Source organism: Acinonyx jubatus, chromosome C1, assembly GCF_027475565.1.
Source record: "Acinonyx jubatus isolate Ajub_Pintada_27869175 chromosome C1, VMU_Ajub_asm_v1.0, whole genome shotgun sequence".
NCBI classification, from domain to species: domain Eukaryota; kingdom Metazoa; phylum Chordata; class Mammalia; order Carnivora; family Felidae; genus Acinonyx; species Acinonyx jubatus.
This window is the reverse complement of record NC_069381.1, coordinates 146,060,324-146,074,487: the sequence shown is the minus strand read 5'-3', so window position 1 is coordinate 146,074,487 and position 14,164 is coordinate 146,060,324.

Below are 14,164 nucleotides of genomic sequence, written 5' to 3'. Positions count from 1 at the left end.
CTGAGTGGACAGAGGGCCGTATGGATGTCTCAGTGGATGCCACGGAGAGATGGCAGTTCAGAGACCCCTTCACATGGGGTCCACACTCTGTAAATTCCAGGAACTTGGACACCACCCTGGAAAAAGATGAAAGCCCATCCCATAATGATTAAGTTTCCACCATTTAGTAGAATAGGGCAGGGCGCAAAGGAAGTTCTATATAGAAAAAGAAAGTTACACTTACTTTGTGGACAGAGATTCAAATGCATTACAAAAACAATGAATGAGGGGGTGCCTGGGTGACTCAGTTGGTTAAGCTTCTGACTCTTGACTTTGGCCTAGGTCATGATCTCACAGTTCATGGCTTCAAGCCCTGAGTCGAATTCTGCGCTGACAGCAGAGCCTGCTTGAGATTTTTGCCCTCTCTCTGCCCCACCCCTGTTCACACTCTCTATGTCTTCCTCAAAATAAATTAAAACATAAATAAATAAACAAGAACAATGGATGAAGATAACTAGAATTGAGGCTGTTGTAAGCCCCGTCTGCTGTTTTCTTATAGGTTGCCAAAAGGTGATTTAAAGGAAGATGTGGCTGTTTATCAAGCCAACAGTCAGGAAAAAAAGGCGGGAGATATGGAACTCTTCTACTAAAAGATAATCAAAGGACCCCTGGGTGGTTCAGTCAGTTGAGCATCGGACTCTTGATTTCAGCTGTGGTCATGATCTCACGGTTCGTGAGTTTGAGCCCTGCATCAGGCTCTGCTCTGATGATGCAAAGCTTGCTTGGGATTCTCTTTCTCTCCCTCTCTCTCTGCCCCTGTCCCATGCATACCCTCTCTCTCAAAATAAATAAATAAACTTAAAAAAAAAGATATTCAAGAAATATAACAATGAAATGTTAATATATTGAAGTTTTGTAGTGACTGGATACTGATTTAAGCAAATAAACCTAAGCCATTTTGAGGAAGTTGGAGAAATTTGTATTTTAATTGAGTTATTTGATGATTGGTAATTTGGATGCTATTGTGGTTATGGGGGAAAATGTCCTCATCTCTTTGAGATGAATATTAAAAAATGAGGGATAAAATGTCATTTTACTTGTAGACCAATGTTCATAGCAGCCTTATTCACAGTAGTTCCAAAATAGAAAAAAAAAATCCACTGATGAATAAATGAATAAAATATAGTATATCTAAACAATGGAATATTATTCAGCCATAAAGTATTGATTCATTCCACATGAGTAAACCTTGAAAATATTATGCTAAATGAAAGCAGCCAGTCACAAAAGGCCATAAATTATGATTCCACTTATATGAAATGTCTCTATGTAACATGTAAATGTATAATAGAGACAGAAAGTAGATTAGTAGTTGACTGGGGCTGGGGATGTGGAGGGAAGTGGGGTTGACAGCTAGAGGATTTAAAGTTTCTTTTTGGGGCAATAAAAATATTTTAAAATTGATTCTAGTAATGGTTGGACATATCCATCTGTAAATATACTAAAAAACATTAAATTGTGCTCTTTAAATGAGTGATTATATGCTATGTGAAGTATACCTCAATAAAGCTGTTTTTTATTTTTATTTTGAGTTTATTTATTTTGAAAGAGACAGAGAGAGTGAGTGGAGGTGGGGGGGGGCAGGAGAGGGAGAAACAGAATCCCAAGCAGGCTCTGCGCTGTCAGCTCAGAGACTGATGCAGGTCTTGATCCCATGAACCATGATGAGATCATGATCTGAGCCAAGATCAAGAGGCAGGCATTTAACTGAGTGACCCAGGTGCCCCAATAAAGCTGTTTTTTAAAAAGCAGGAAAGAAGGGAAAAGAGTCATGCTGTATAATTTTCTTTAAAACAAGGGAAAAAAGGAGCAAATATAGCAAAGTTAACATCGTTAAATCTAGGTGCTAGATATATGGGGGTTCATTATGCAATTCTCTCTACCTTTTTGTATATTTGAAATTTTTTTTTAATGAAGAAAGGAGGGTAGTAGTTCTAGTTTAACATCCATGCTCTTGGGCATAAATTTGAGAAGCCATTCCCTTGCCTTTACCAACTGCATAATAAAATGGAGGACAACAGCACCCTCCTGCCTTTTGGGGGTACCTATAATGCAGGAGTTGCCTGAGTGGGATAGTAAATATTATTTCATTTCCTTTACTATTGAAAGCTCTCTGGGGAGTAGTCAGGTGATATCTGGAGAACCAAGCTATGGGAGCTGACTGATAAAAATGACCTCTCACCCTTCCATGCCACTACAGAACTAAAGGGAGCCTTGCACTGGCAGAGCAGAATCATGAGAAAGAAATGAAAAGAAGGGAGAAGGGAGACAGAGGGAGGAAGGAGCATTATAGTTGTGTGTAACTGTAAGAAAATGTTATTCATAAAAAGGAAATCCCAGAAATCAGAGATTGTGAGACAATTATTTGCTTTATAAAAATATTTCTAATGCTTTATAAAAACATAAAATTAATTTTTTTCAGTAATATATGCAAATACATGTAATGATAAAGCCAATAGTTGTATAGCACTATATTCATTGTTCCACTTCCCATATAATTAACTTGTTTAATCTTCATGATAATCCCCATTTTACAGCTGAGACCACTTCAGGTTGAAAACTCACACAACAACCAAGGGACAGACCGAAGCTTCTAGTGTCATGCTTTTTAACTGCCACACTTGACCGCCCCCCTCAATAAGACACAAAAGGGCTATTCCCCTCCCCAGGAGCCACCCACCACTGCTACCCACTTCCTGGGGATCCTTCCAGAAGATAGATAATTCAAGGAAACTTTTCTTTTGCAGCCTCATTCAAGCCCACTTTTCAATCTGCAGTTTGGAGAATGGATTCAAATGCTCCTTTCCATCCACACAGTTAGTTCTGACCCATAAACTGGGAAGTCCCGCAGGCACCCGCAGAGAGGCACAGCCTGTTACATTGCCACCTGTAAGCCCACAGACCCACAAACAAGGGGCCTCTGATTTACTAGGCTTCTCCCTGCTGGTCCACAGAGTAGTTAATCTTCTGCCCCGGGGCAGCCTTTGACAGCTCCCAAAGGTCCCGTGAAGTACTCTTTTCAAAGTGAAATTCTCAATCAAATAAACTTGAAACAGACTTGGTCTGGATCCAGGTACAGACCTGGCCCACTCCCCGCCCCCCACCAAACCCCCAGGCAGCAGTTGGCTACACTTCACTTCCTGGGTTTTTTGAATCCTCTGGTGCAGACTACGGTTTTCCTTCAATAAAACAGTGATTTAAAACCTTCATTCTTCCTGTTTTAAAACTGTGCCAAGGCATAATCATTCTGTCTTCACCAAGGAGTACACAAAAATCAACTGGGGCTCTGCAGCCACCCCCATGGCGGATTGTCAGGTAATCCTTTCTTAGAAACCGCCCCCCCCATCTGCTTTTTTTTTTGAAAAATCTCTTTTATCCAATTAGAACTATTTTTTCATTCCTCCTTTTTTTTTGAAATTTTATTTGAATTCCTTCTAAGCATTCAGTTTCACCTTAGACATTCAGATTATTCCTGCTGTTAGGTTAGTGCCTACAGATTCTCCTCACCTCTACCAGGGACTTCAGTGGTTTTCTGATGGTGACGATAAAAAGGAAAGTTTTCCTTTTTAAACTCTAACTGAAAAAAAAAAAAAAAAACAGTGCAAACGATGATTGCCTGTGGGGTAGTGGTGGGGAAAAGTTTTTGTGAGGGGCAAAAGTGTATAGTAATCTTCTAATATCTCCACAGTTTACTTGTTTTAATGTTTATTTTATTTTGCCAGACAGAGAGCATGAGCAAGTGTGAGTGGGGAGGAGCAAGGAGAGAATCCCAAGCAGGGACTGACTTTGGGCTTGATCTTCAGAACTGTGAAATCATGACCTGAGCTGAAATCAAGGGTCAACGCCTAACCGACTGAGCTACACAGGCCGTACCCCCCCACCCCGCCATAGTTTAGATTAATGATATTATCAGATAAAATTCAGAATGACCATAAATAAATAATGAAGAGTTTGTGGATTTTTGCCTCAGCCTGTGAATACAAAAGCTAAAGGCTCTTTCCATCTGAGTGATCTCAGATGAAATACCAATTTAATTGATTCACTTAGCAAATATTTATTAAGGACCTTCTCTGTTGAAAGCATTATTAGTAAAGGTAACAAAAAACTTTATTTGGTTATCTAGACTATTTATTTATAGGATACTAAAATTCCAGATAATTAAGAATAGCCAAAATGACTTAGCATATAAGATGCTGCACAGAGTGATTTTATTACACTTTCACATTGCCTTTCAGTATTTTCTGGCCTTAAAATTGTTAAAGAAGGGGCACTTGGGTGGCTCAGTTGGTAAGTGTCCGACTTCGGCTCAGGTCAAGATCTCATGGTTTGTGAGTTCGAGCCCTGCATTGGGCTCTGTGCTGACAGCTCAGAGCCTGGATCCTCCTTTGGATTCTGTGTCTCCCTCTCTCTCTGCCCCTCCCCCACTCATGGTGTCTCTATCTCTCATAAATAAACATTTTTTTTTAAATTGCTAAAGGATAGATTTCTAAAAACAGTAAAATCACGTCTCTCAAAAAGAGCAGATATAAATGAACCCATGTTAAAAATTTACCTAATTCATTATTTAGTGAAGAAACTGGAAATGCATTATAACTGGGTTCAAAGGAAAAGTCAAAAGAACACCATTTTTTCTTTTTTTTTTAAGAATCACTATTTTATATGGAGTAAAGAAATGTTGAAATGAATTCACAAAGGGACACAAAACTGGCATTTTTCACTTAGGTGGGGATTTTAAGGGTGTGGGGGAAGTCAAATTAAACCACCACACCACAATTCCACCATGGACTTTATCTGCATGACACTAGGTAATTATTTTGCATTGCTATCACCTATATACAAATTGAGTTATAAAATAGCTCAGTGAAAAGCTTGAATCAGATAAAGCAAAGGGTGGGCTCTAGGAAATCAATTTTTCATTAGAAACATCCAGTAATTTCTTTTGCTTATTCTAAATTTCCTTACAGAATGAATTCCCAAAATAAAAAAAATAAATAAGGGGCGCCTGGGTGGCTCAGTCGGTTAAGCGTCCGACTTCGGCTCAGGTCATGATCTCGCAGTCCATGAGTTTGAGCCCCGCGTTGGGCGCTGTGCTGACAGCTCAGAGCCTGGAGCCTGTTTCGGATTCTGTATCTCCCTCTCTCTCTGACCCTCCCCCATTCATGTTCTGTCTCTCCCTGTCTCAAAAATAAATAAACGTTAAAAAAAAATAAAAAATAAATAAGTAATGCTATTCACTCAGTGCTTTCCCAGTGTTAAGCAATATACTAAGAACTTTATATACATTATCATTAGGTAGATATTAATATTAATATTTTACAGATAAGATAACTGAGACCAACTTGTCCAATATCCCAATATTTACTTATTTATTCAAGTATAATTGACCTACGGTATCTTATTAGTGTCAGGTGTATATCATAGTGATTTGATATTTTTATGCTTTATGAAATGATCCCCTTGATAAGATACCATCTGTCACAATACAAAGTTATTACAATATTATTGACTATACTCCCTATGCTGTACATTATATACTGGTGACTTATTTTATAACTGGAAGTTTGTACCTCTTTTTTTGTTTTAATGTTTCTTTATTTTTGGTGGGGGGAGAGGAGGGAGAGAGAGAGAGAGAGAAAGAGAGAATCCTAAGCATGCTCTGCACTGTCAGCTTAGAGCCTGACTTGGGGCTTGATCCCATGAACCATGAGATCATGACGTGAGCTGAAATCAGGTGATGCTTAAAGGACTGAACCTCCCAGATGCCCCAGGAAGTTTGTACCTCTTAATCCCCTTCTCCCTCAACCTCTCCCACCTCTGATAAGCAACAGTTTGCTTCCTGTATCTATGAATCTGTTTCTGTATTGTTTGTTTGCTAGTTTTGTTTTCTGGATTCCACATATAAGTGAAATCAGTGTTCCAATATTGAAGTGAAAGTGACTGATTCCAAAGCTCTCAACGGTTTTCAAAAAATATGTAAGATAATGACCAAATTAAAAAAAATTAACATATAGTAGAATTGACATTTTGTTGGCATATAGTTCTGTGAATTTTAACACACGTGTAGATTGCTGTAATCACAACTACAATCAGGATTCAGGACTGTTCTATCACCCCCCCCCAAATCTCCCTGCAGTCACCCTCCTTTGTAGTCATATCCTTTCCCTACTGCTGGCAGCTACTGTCTGTTCTCTGCTGCCATACTTTTGTCTTTTTGATAATATCAAAAACATGAAATCACACAGTATGTAAGCTTTCAAAGAATTTAAAAATTTTTGAAATACTTATAGTTTCACAGAAAGTTGTGAAAAATAGTACAAAGAGATCCTGATACCCTTCACCTGGTTATCCCAATGCTGTAATCTTAACCTAACTATAGTGCAATATCAAAAGCAGGACATTGACCTTGGTAAAACCCACAGCCCTCATTCCACATTCATCAGTTTTACATGCACTCATTTGTGGGTGAGTATACAGTTCTATACAGTTTTATCACAGGTGAGGATTTGTGTAACCACCACCATAATCAAGACACACAATTGTTCCATCACTGCAAAAACCCTTGTGTGACCCCCTTATAGTCACAAATTTTTGAAGGATTTCTTTATATGTCCCCCATCCTTTTAAAAAAGACCTACTATAGGGGTGCCTGGGTGGCTCAGTCAGTTAAGCATCTGACTTTGATTAAGCGTCATGGTCCATGGGTTGGAGCCCCGAGTTGGGCTCTGTGCTGACAATACAGAGCCTGGAAACTGCTTCAGATTCTGTGTCTCCCCCCTCTTTCTGCCCCTCCCCAGATTGCACTCTGTCTCTCTGTCTCCCCAAAATAAATAAATATTAAAAAAATTTTTTCTTATGGCACAAGTACAGACACTCAGATCAATGGAACAGAATAGAGAACCCAGAAATGGACCCACAAACGTCTGGCCAACTAATCTTTGACAAAGCAGGAAAGAATATCCAATGGAATAAAGACAGTCTCGTCAGCAAGTGGTGCTGAGAAAACTGGACAGCATAATGCAGAAGAATGAACCTGGACCACTTTCTTACACCATACACAAAAATAAACTCAAAATGATGAAAGACCTAAATGTAAGACAGGAAGCCATCAAAATCCTCGAGGAAAAAGCAGGCAAAAACCTCTTGGATCTTGATTACAGCAACTTCTTACTCAACACGTCTCTGGAGGCAAGGGAAACAAAAGCAAAAATGAATGACTGGGACCTCATCAAAATAAAAAGCTTCTGCACAGCGAAGGAAACAACCAGCAAAACTAAAAGGCAGCCGAATGGGAAAAGATATTTGCAAACGACATATTAGATAAAGGGTTAGTATCCAAAATCTATAAAGAACTTATCCAACTCAACACCCAAAAAACAAATAATCCAGTGAAGAAATGGGCAAAAGACATGAATAGACACTTGTCCAAAGAAGACATCCAGATGGCCAACTGACATGAAAAAATGCTCAACATCACTCATCATCAGGGAAATACAAATCAAAACCACAATGAGATACCACCTCACACCCGTCAGAATGGCTAACATCAACAACTCAGGCAACAACAGATGTTGGTGAGGATGCAAACTGGTGCAGCCACTCTGGAAAACAGTATGGAGGTTCCTCAAAAAATTAAAATAGAACTACCGTATGACCCAGCAATTGAACTACTATGTATTTATCCAAGGGATACAGGTGTGCTGTTTCGAAAGGACACATGCACCCCGATGTTTATAGCAGTCTTATCAACAATAGCCAAAGTATGGAAAAAGCCCAAATGTCCATCGATGGATGAATGGATAAAGAAGGTGTGGTATATATATACAATGGAGTATTACTCAGCAATCAAAAAGAACGAAATCTTGCCATTTGCAACTACGTGGATGGAACTAGAGGGTATTATGCTAAGTGAAATTAGTCAGTCAGAGAAAGACAAATATCACATGACTTCACTCATATGAGGACTTTGAGAGACAAAACAGATAAACATAAGGGAAGGGAAGCAAAAATAATATAAAAACAGGGAGGGGAACAAAACAGAAGAGACTCTTAAATATGGAGAACAAATTGAGGGTTACTGGAGGGGTGGTGGGAGGGGGGATGGGCTAAATGGGTAAGGGGCACTAAGGAATCTACTCCTGAAACCATTGTTGCACTATATGCTAACTAATTTGGATGTAAAATAAAAAAAAATAAAAAATATACATATAAAAAATAAAATAAAAAATTTTAATGACCTACTATAATGAAATTAAACAGAATTAATCCAATCCTTTTTTGTACCATAATATTTACTTTGTTTTTTACTGACTTGATTACTTTTGGAAATAAATACTATAATAAAAATTTTTCAGTTTTTTTGCTATTCTTCTTTTCATTTTGTGATTATTATTGAAAATAATTTTGTCACATAGACAGAGTGTGTTAAAAAGTGATCTATCCCAGGTAGGTCACTATGCTATGTGGGTCATTATTTGGAAACCAGAATCTTGGACTTTCCCAGGCATCCAGATATGTAGTTACCCATCACTAAAAATTAGTTCAAACTCTTATAGTTGTTGAGCCAAATGGAAGAAACTTACAATAACTTTTCCTCTTCAGTACTTTTCTAAAAAACAAATTTTATAATGAAAAGTATAACATGTGGGTGGGGTGCCTGTGTGGCTCAGTCGGTTAAGCATCCCACTCTTGATCCCAGGGTCATGAGTTTAAGCCCCGCCTTGGACTCCATGTGGGGTGTGTAGCTTACTTTAAAAAAGGGGGGGAAAAAGCATAACATGTTAAACCTATAAAAAAATGTCTATTTTGGTAGTAAATAGATGAACTATGGAAATGGAATAAATCAAACTTGTCTTTAAGTTAAAAAAAGACTTTTTAAAAGGAAAAGTAGTTTCCAAACCTATAAAATCTCAATGCTTCCTTGGGGCTCTTTCCCCCCCCATCTAATCATATTTATTATTTTAAGATAAGAAAAACTGCAGACAATCCATTTCTAATTTTTTTCTATCTGCATATAACTTAAAATAAATTTTATTCATAAAGAAGATTGCTGCTTAAGAATTACCAGAATACTATTCAACCATATTGATTTGTGAGGAACTCTGTCTTTTTACTGGCCCCATCCATATGTTGTTTCTGTCATGGGTTAATATTTATTATAAACGTAAGGATGGTTCCCACTCTGCTCAAGTAATCCCTTTTGCATTCTCTGGTCTGTTGAGCCTCTAGTCGTGATAGCATTTTTCTCCTAACCTGGACAGAAACATTCCATTCAGCTACTAATGGCATATCTTATTTGCAGGCCCGTGGGCTGGAATAATAAAGAAACCAAACATTAATGAGAGGGGGCAACAAGGGGACGTTTTTGCTATTTCATTTTTATTGACTCTTTTAATGAATAGTTTGCTTTTTCATTTTTATTGACTCCTTTTATATGTAGTCTCTTTTCTATATAATTGGAGTTATAAGCCAAGACGTGGTAAACTTTCAGAGCTGACTTAATGAATTCATTACCGTGATTGGATATACACATTGTGGTTCTTGGTGACTGGCTTTGCCCCGAGGTCCACAGACATGGCTACTAATGAGCACAGTAGAACACTGCTCCTTCAGGTAAGAGGCGTATTCTCTCTTAGCCCCTCCAGATTGACCCTCTACTCTTCCCCACCTAGGGTTGCCAGATTTAGCAAAAATGCAGGATGAAGAGTAAGGTCAGATGTTTTCCCCCAGCTCCTCCTTCTCTGGCTGCTGAAGGTTGGCTGGGTCCCTCTACAAAGCCACAGTTCCGGGGCTCAGGTGCAGGAGTGGCAATGACTGTCTCTGCAGTAGCCCCAAAGTGCTTCACCATCTTGTTCTGGTTTCCTTTAACCCTGATACGACACTGAAAATGGTCCCTTCCTTAAATTCTCTGTTCCCCATTTGAAAGTTCCATCCATTTCCTGTCAGGATTCTGATTGACATAATATCCGATGAGTGGTGAATGCATTATATGTTTTGTAAAAATATAACTTGTAAATTGAATCATAGTTTTTATTGACATAAATCTAAGTCTATGGGTTGACATAGTTTCAAGGCTGCTGTAGCTTGATTTATGGTGTGTCTTCAACTGAAGGAGGATCCTAGTATCTCTGATTTTGGAGGCTTTGGAGATGGTTCTATTCATTGGCTATTGGACATAAGTCAACAGTGAAGACTTCCATGCATGTAATATTGTCCTTCTTTTGATCCTTCTCTTGCATAAGTATTATTATTTGATATTTATGCAATTTTAGTTACTTTATCTTTTAAGAAGATATAAATGTGTACATGTATATATGTATGTCTGCGTGCATGTATAACATTTAAAGAGTGGTAAAATGTTAAATAAATCATGATAGATTCATACTGTTGAATACTATGTAGTCATTAAAAAGAATGAGATAGACCCATAGGATGCCTGGGTAGCCCAGTTGGTTCAGCAACGGATTTTTGATTTTGGCTCAGGTCAGAATCTCACATTTATGAGTTCAAGCCCTGCATCAGGCTCTGCACTGACAGTGCAAAGCCTGTTTGGGATTCTGTTTCTCTCTGTCTCTGCGCCTCCCCTGCTTGTGCTTTCTCTCTCTCTCAAAATCAAGAAAATTAACTAAAAACAAACAAACAAACAAACAAAAAACACAAAGAATGAGGTAGGCCTGTAAGTACTAATATGGAAGTAGCTCCAAGACATTTTGTTAAGTGACAAAACCAAGACCAGAATAAAAAATATAAAATCAAGTGCTTTGTGTATGTGTGATTGTGAAGAGTAGACTGGGGAGGCTGTGCGTGCCAGACAACAGACAACGCCTGGGCAGAACGGAGGAAGGTGCTTTCATGTTTCGTTCTCTCTACTGACACAAGGCAAAGGACTCTTGATGTATCTTTTAAAACATGTGTTTTGTGGGGTGCCTGGGTAGCTCAGTTGGTTAAGCCTCCAACTTCGGCTCAGGTCTGATCTCGCCATTCCTGAGTTTAGGCCCTGCATCAGGCTCTGTGCTGACAGCTCAGAGCCTGAAGCCTGCTTCAGATTCTGTGTCTCCCTCTCTCTCTGCCCCTCTCCTGCTTGTACTCTCTCTCTCTCTCTCTTTCAAAAATAAATAAACATTACAAACATGTGTTTTGTGTTCATTTCTGCTTTCTCCTAAGACCTCACCAAAATGGCAGTAAAGATGTAAAGAGACAATACAGGGGAAGTAGAACAGAGACCGCTATAGAGGATTAGAGACCATAAAATTTTGGAAGCTTACATGTGAAGGATAGGTAGCAACTGAATTATTAAAGCAGTGAAAATGGAAGCATACGTTTCTGCAGAGGTGGTTGCCAGTGGAAAGCAACTGATTCATGGGCGGGGAACATCTGAAAGACTCAGAAGTTAGAGACCTTCCAAGGAAAGGCAAGATGTGAGATAAACACAGGAAAATTAGTTGAGAGTTTGCATAAGGAGTAATTAGGCCCCTTGAACTTCTACCACACCCCCTGAAGTCCAGTGATTATACCCTCAACCCAAGAAGGAAATGGGAGGTTTGGTATTGGAGAGATTACACCAAGAGACTCTGGACTCAGGAATGATGACAGGCACAGCTGAAGGTGGGGATGAAGCACTAGACAGAAAACAGTGGAATCTGGTGAACCACTGCATACCACATGGTGACACCCAGGCTTTGTCCCCTCCTTAGTCCCCACAAGAATGGCAGGGAAGCTTATAGCCTTCACTCAGCAGACTGGATAATTACTCTTTGGAGAAGATCCAAGAAAAAGATCTATTGACTTTTAGGGTTGTCCAGTAAAACACCCAAGCTCCACTTGATTACCCTGCAGTGGAACTCACCATTTTACAAGCCCTATTTGTGTACTGAAAGCTTCCAATCTGGTTTTTAGCACTTCAGTTTTAATATGAACTGGAAGACTTTCGAGGAAAACTTCTTACAAAGAAAGAAAAGTAGTAAAACGACAATAAAACTCAGGAGAGTCCAAGGCAGTGCAAAGGGCAGAAGAAAACTGTGGGGCATCCAGATTGGGTGGAGGCTGGCGGCACAGGCCATGAAAGAATTCACCCAAGGCAGAACAAAGGAGATAGAAGTTTATTGAATATACTGCAAGGGGGCAGTCGGGACAGCAAAGGACACTGTGTTGGGGGCGGTGGTGAGGGGCTATAGTTAGAGGGCAGAGTGAGAGGGTTCAGGGACTATGTGGAATTTTCCCTTTCTTTGGTAATCTTAGGAATTATGCCTGGCTGTAAGTAGTCTATTGGTCAGTTAGGGCCTATGGTTATTTTGAGGTGGGTCACTTAATGAGCCTGTTTGCATTCAACGTGGTGGTTGCTGTGAGCTCTTTTGCCTTGCTTAGGTTTCCATTGCTCAAGCCTGTTGCCTAAAAGTGGCCTCTACATAAACTTCAAACAAACTATTAATATCCTCTGAAAGATAAGTGATGATATTGCATTCGTGGGATAAAAATAGTATGCTAAGACAATGCAATAATGAAAGAACAAGGAAGAGCTTTAGAAATTAAAAATAGGTTAAGTGAAAAATTCAATAGAATGGTTGAAAGATAAAGTTGAGGAATTGTTCAAGAGTAGATCAAAAAAGTTAGGAAAGGAAAGGAAAGGAAAGGAAAGAAAAGGAAAGCAAAGCAAAGCAAAGAAAAGCAAAGCAAAGGAAAGGAAAGTAGGGCAATTCAAGAGGTTCAATATCTGACTAATAGGAATTTCAAAAAGAGGACAAAAGAGACAGGCATAAATCACTAGATACTGAACTAGTCTGGGTTTTCCAGAAAAACAGAACAAATAGTATATATACATATAAGTGTAATATATTTGCTTACTTGAATGTGGAGGCCAATTAGTGCCAAAATCTGCAAGAAATCCAGGAGAGCCAATGGTATAACTCCAGTTTGAGTCTGAGTCCAAGGGCAGGAGAACAACACCCTGGGTGGTAGGCTGTCAGGCAGAGAAAGTGAATTCTCTCTAATTCAACATTTTGTTCTGTTCCTGGAGCTTCAGTGAATTGAATGAGGTCTATCTGCATTGCTGAGGGCAATTTGCTTTATGCAGTCTACTGATTTAAATATTAATATCATCTAGAAATACACAGACACACCCAGAATAATGTTTAACCAAATATCTGGGCACCTTGTGGCCCCATCAAGCTGACACATAAAATGAACCATCATAGATAGATATAGGAACATATCCTAGAATAAAGGATGTGGAGAGTCCCATTAAGAATGAGAAATGCGGGCACTTGGGTGGCTCAACTAGCTGAGGCTCTGACTCTTGATTTCAGCTCAGGTCATGAGCTCACACAGTTTGTGGGATCAAGTCCCGAGTTGGGCTCTGCCCTGGCAGTGTGAAGCCTGCTTGGGATTCTCTCTCTCCATCTGTCTCTACCCCTCCCCCATTCATGTGTGCATGCTCTCCCTCTCTCTCTCTCAAAATAATAAACTTTAAAATTTTTTTCTTAAAAAAAAAGAACGAGAAATGAAAACGACACTGTAAAATCCCCAGCAGGGAGAAAAAGAATCTAAAACTTCCAAAAAGAAAAAGAAAAGTCATGAGGACATACCACAGCATTGAACTCTCAACACCAGAAGCTAAAAGCTAATAAAGCAATGCCTTAAAAATTCTGAGACAATATCTCTCCAATCCAATTCTCTGCTCAGCTAAACTATTAAATATGAAGATAGCAAAAAAGATGTTTTCTAACAGACAAATCTGAAAAAATGTTGCTTTCTTTACATTTTTTTTTCCTCCAGGAATCTTCTGGAAATTTGCATATAAGGGGATACAAAACATATTTGTTTAAAAGTTTTCTTAAGCTTTCTGGAATAGTTTGAGTGTTGACAAATAAGATATCTTGATGTTAATTACCTAATAGTTATTAATCACTATTTTCCTAATTCAAATGGCTAAATACATTAGGACATACACTTGACTGTATTATGTAGAAAACATTTCTACCAGAGTAAAAATTTTCCATTGTAGGGTAGGAAAAGAAATCTTGTTTCTTCAACTCTTCTAGGATCTTGATTGGGATGTTATAACAAAAGACAGATTAGCAGTGCAAAACATACAAATTTATTTAATCTAAATTTTATGTAATGCAAGAGCCTT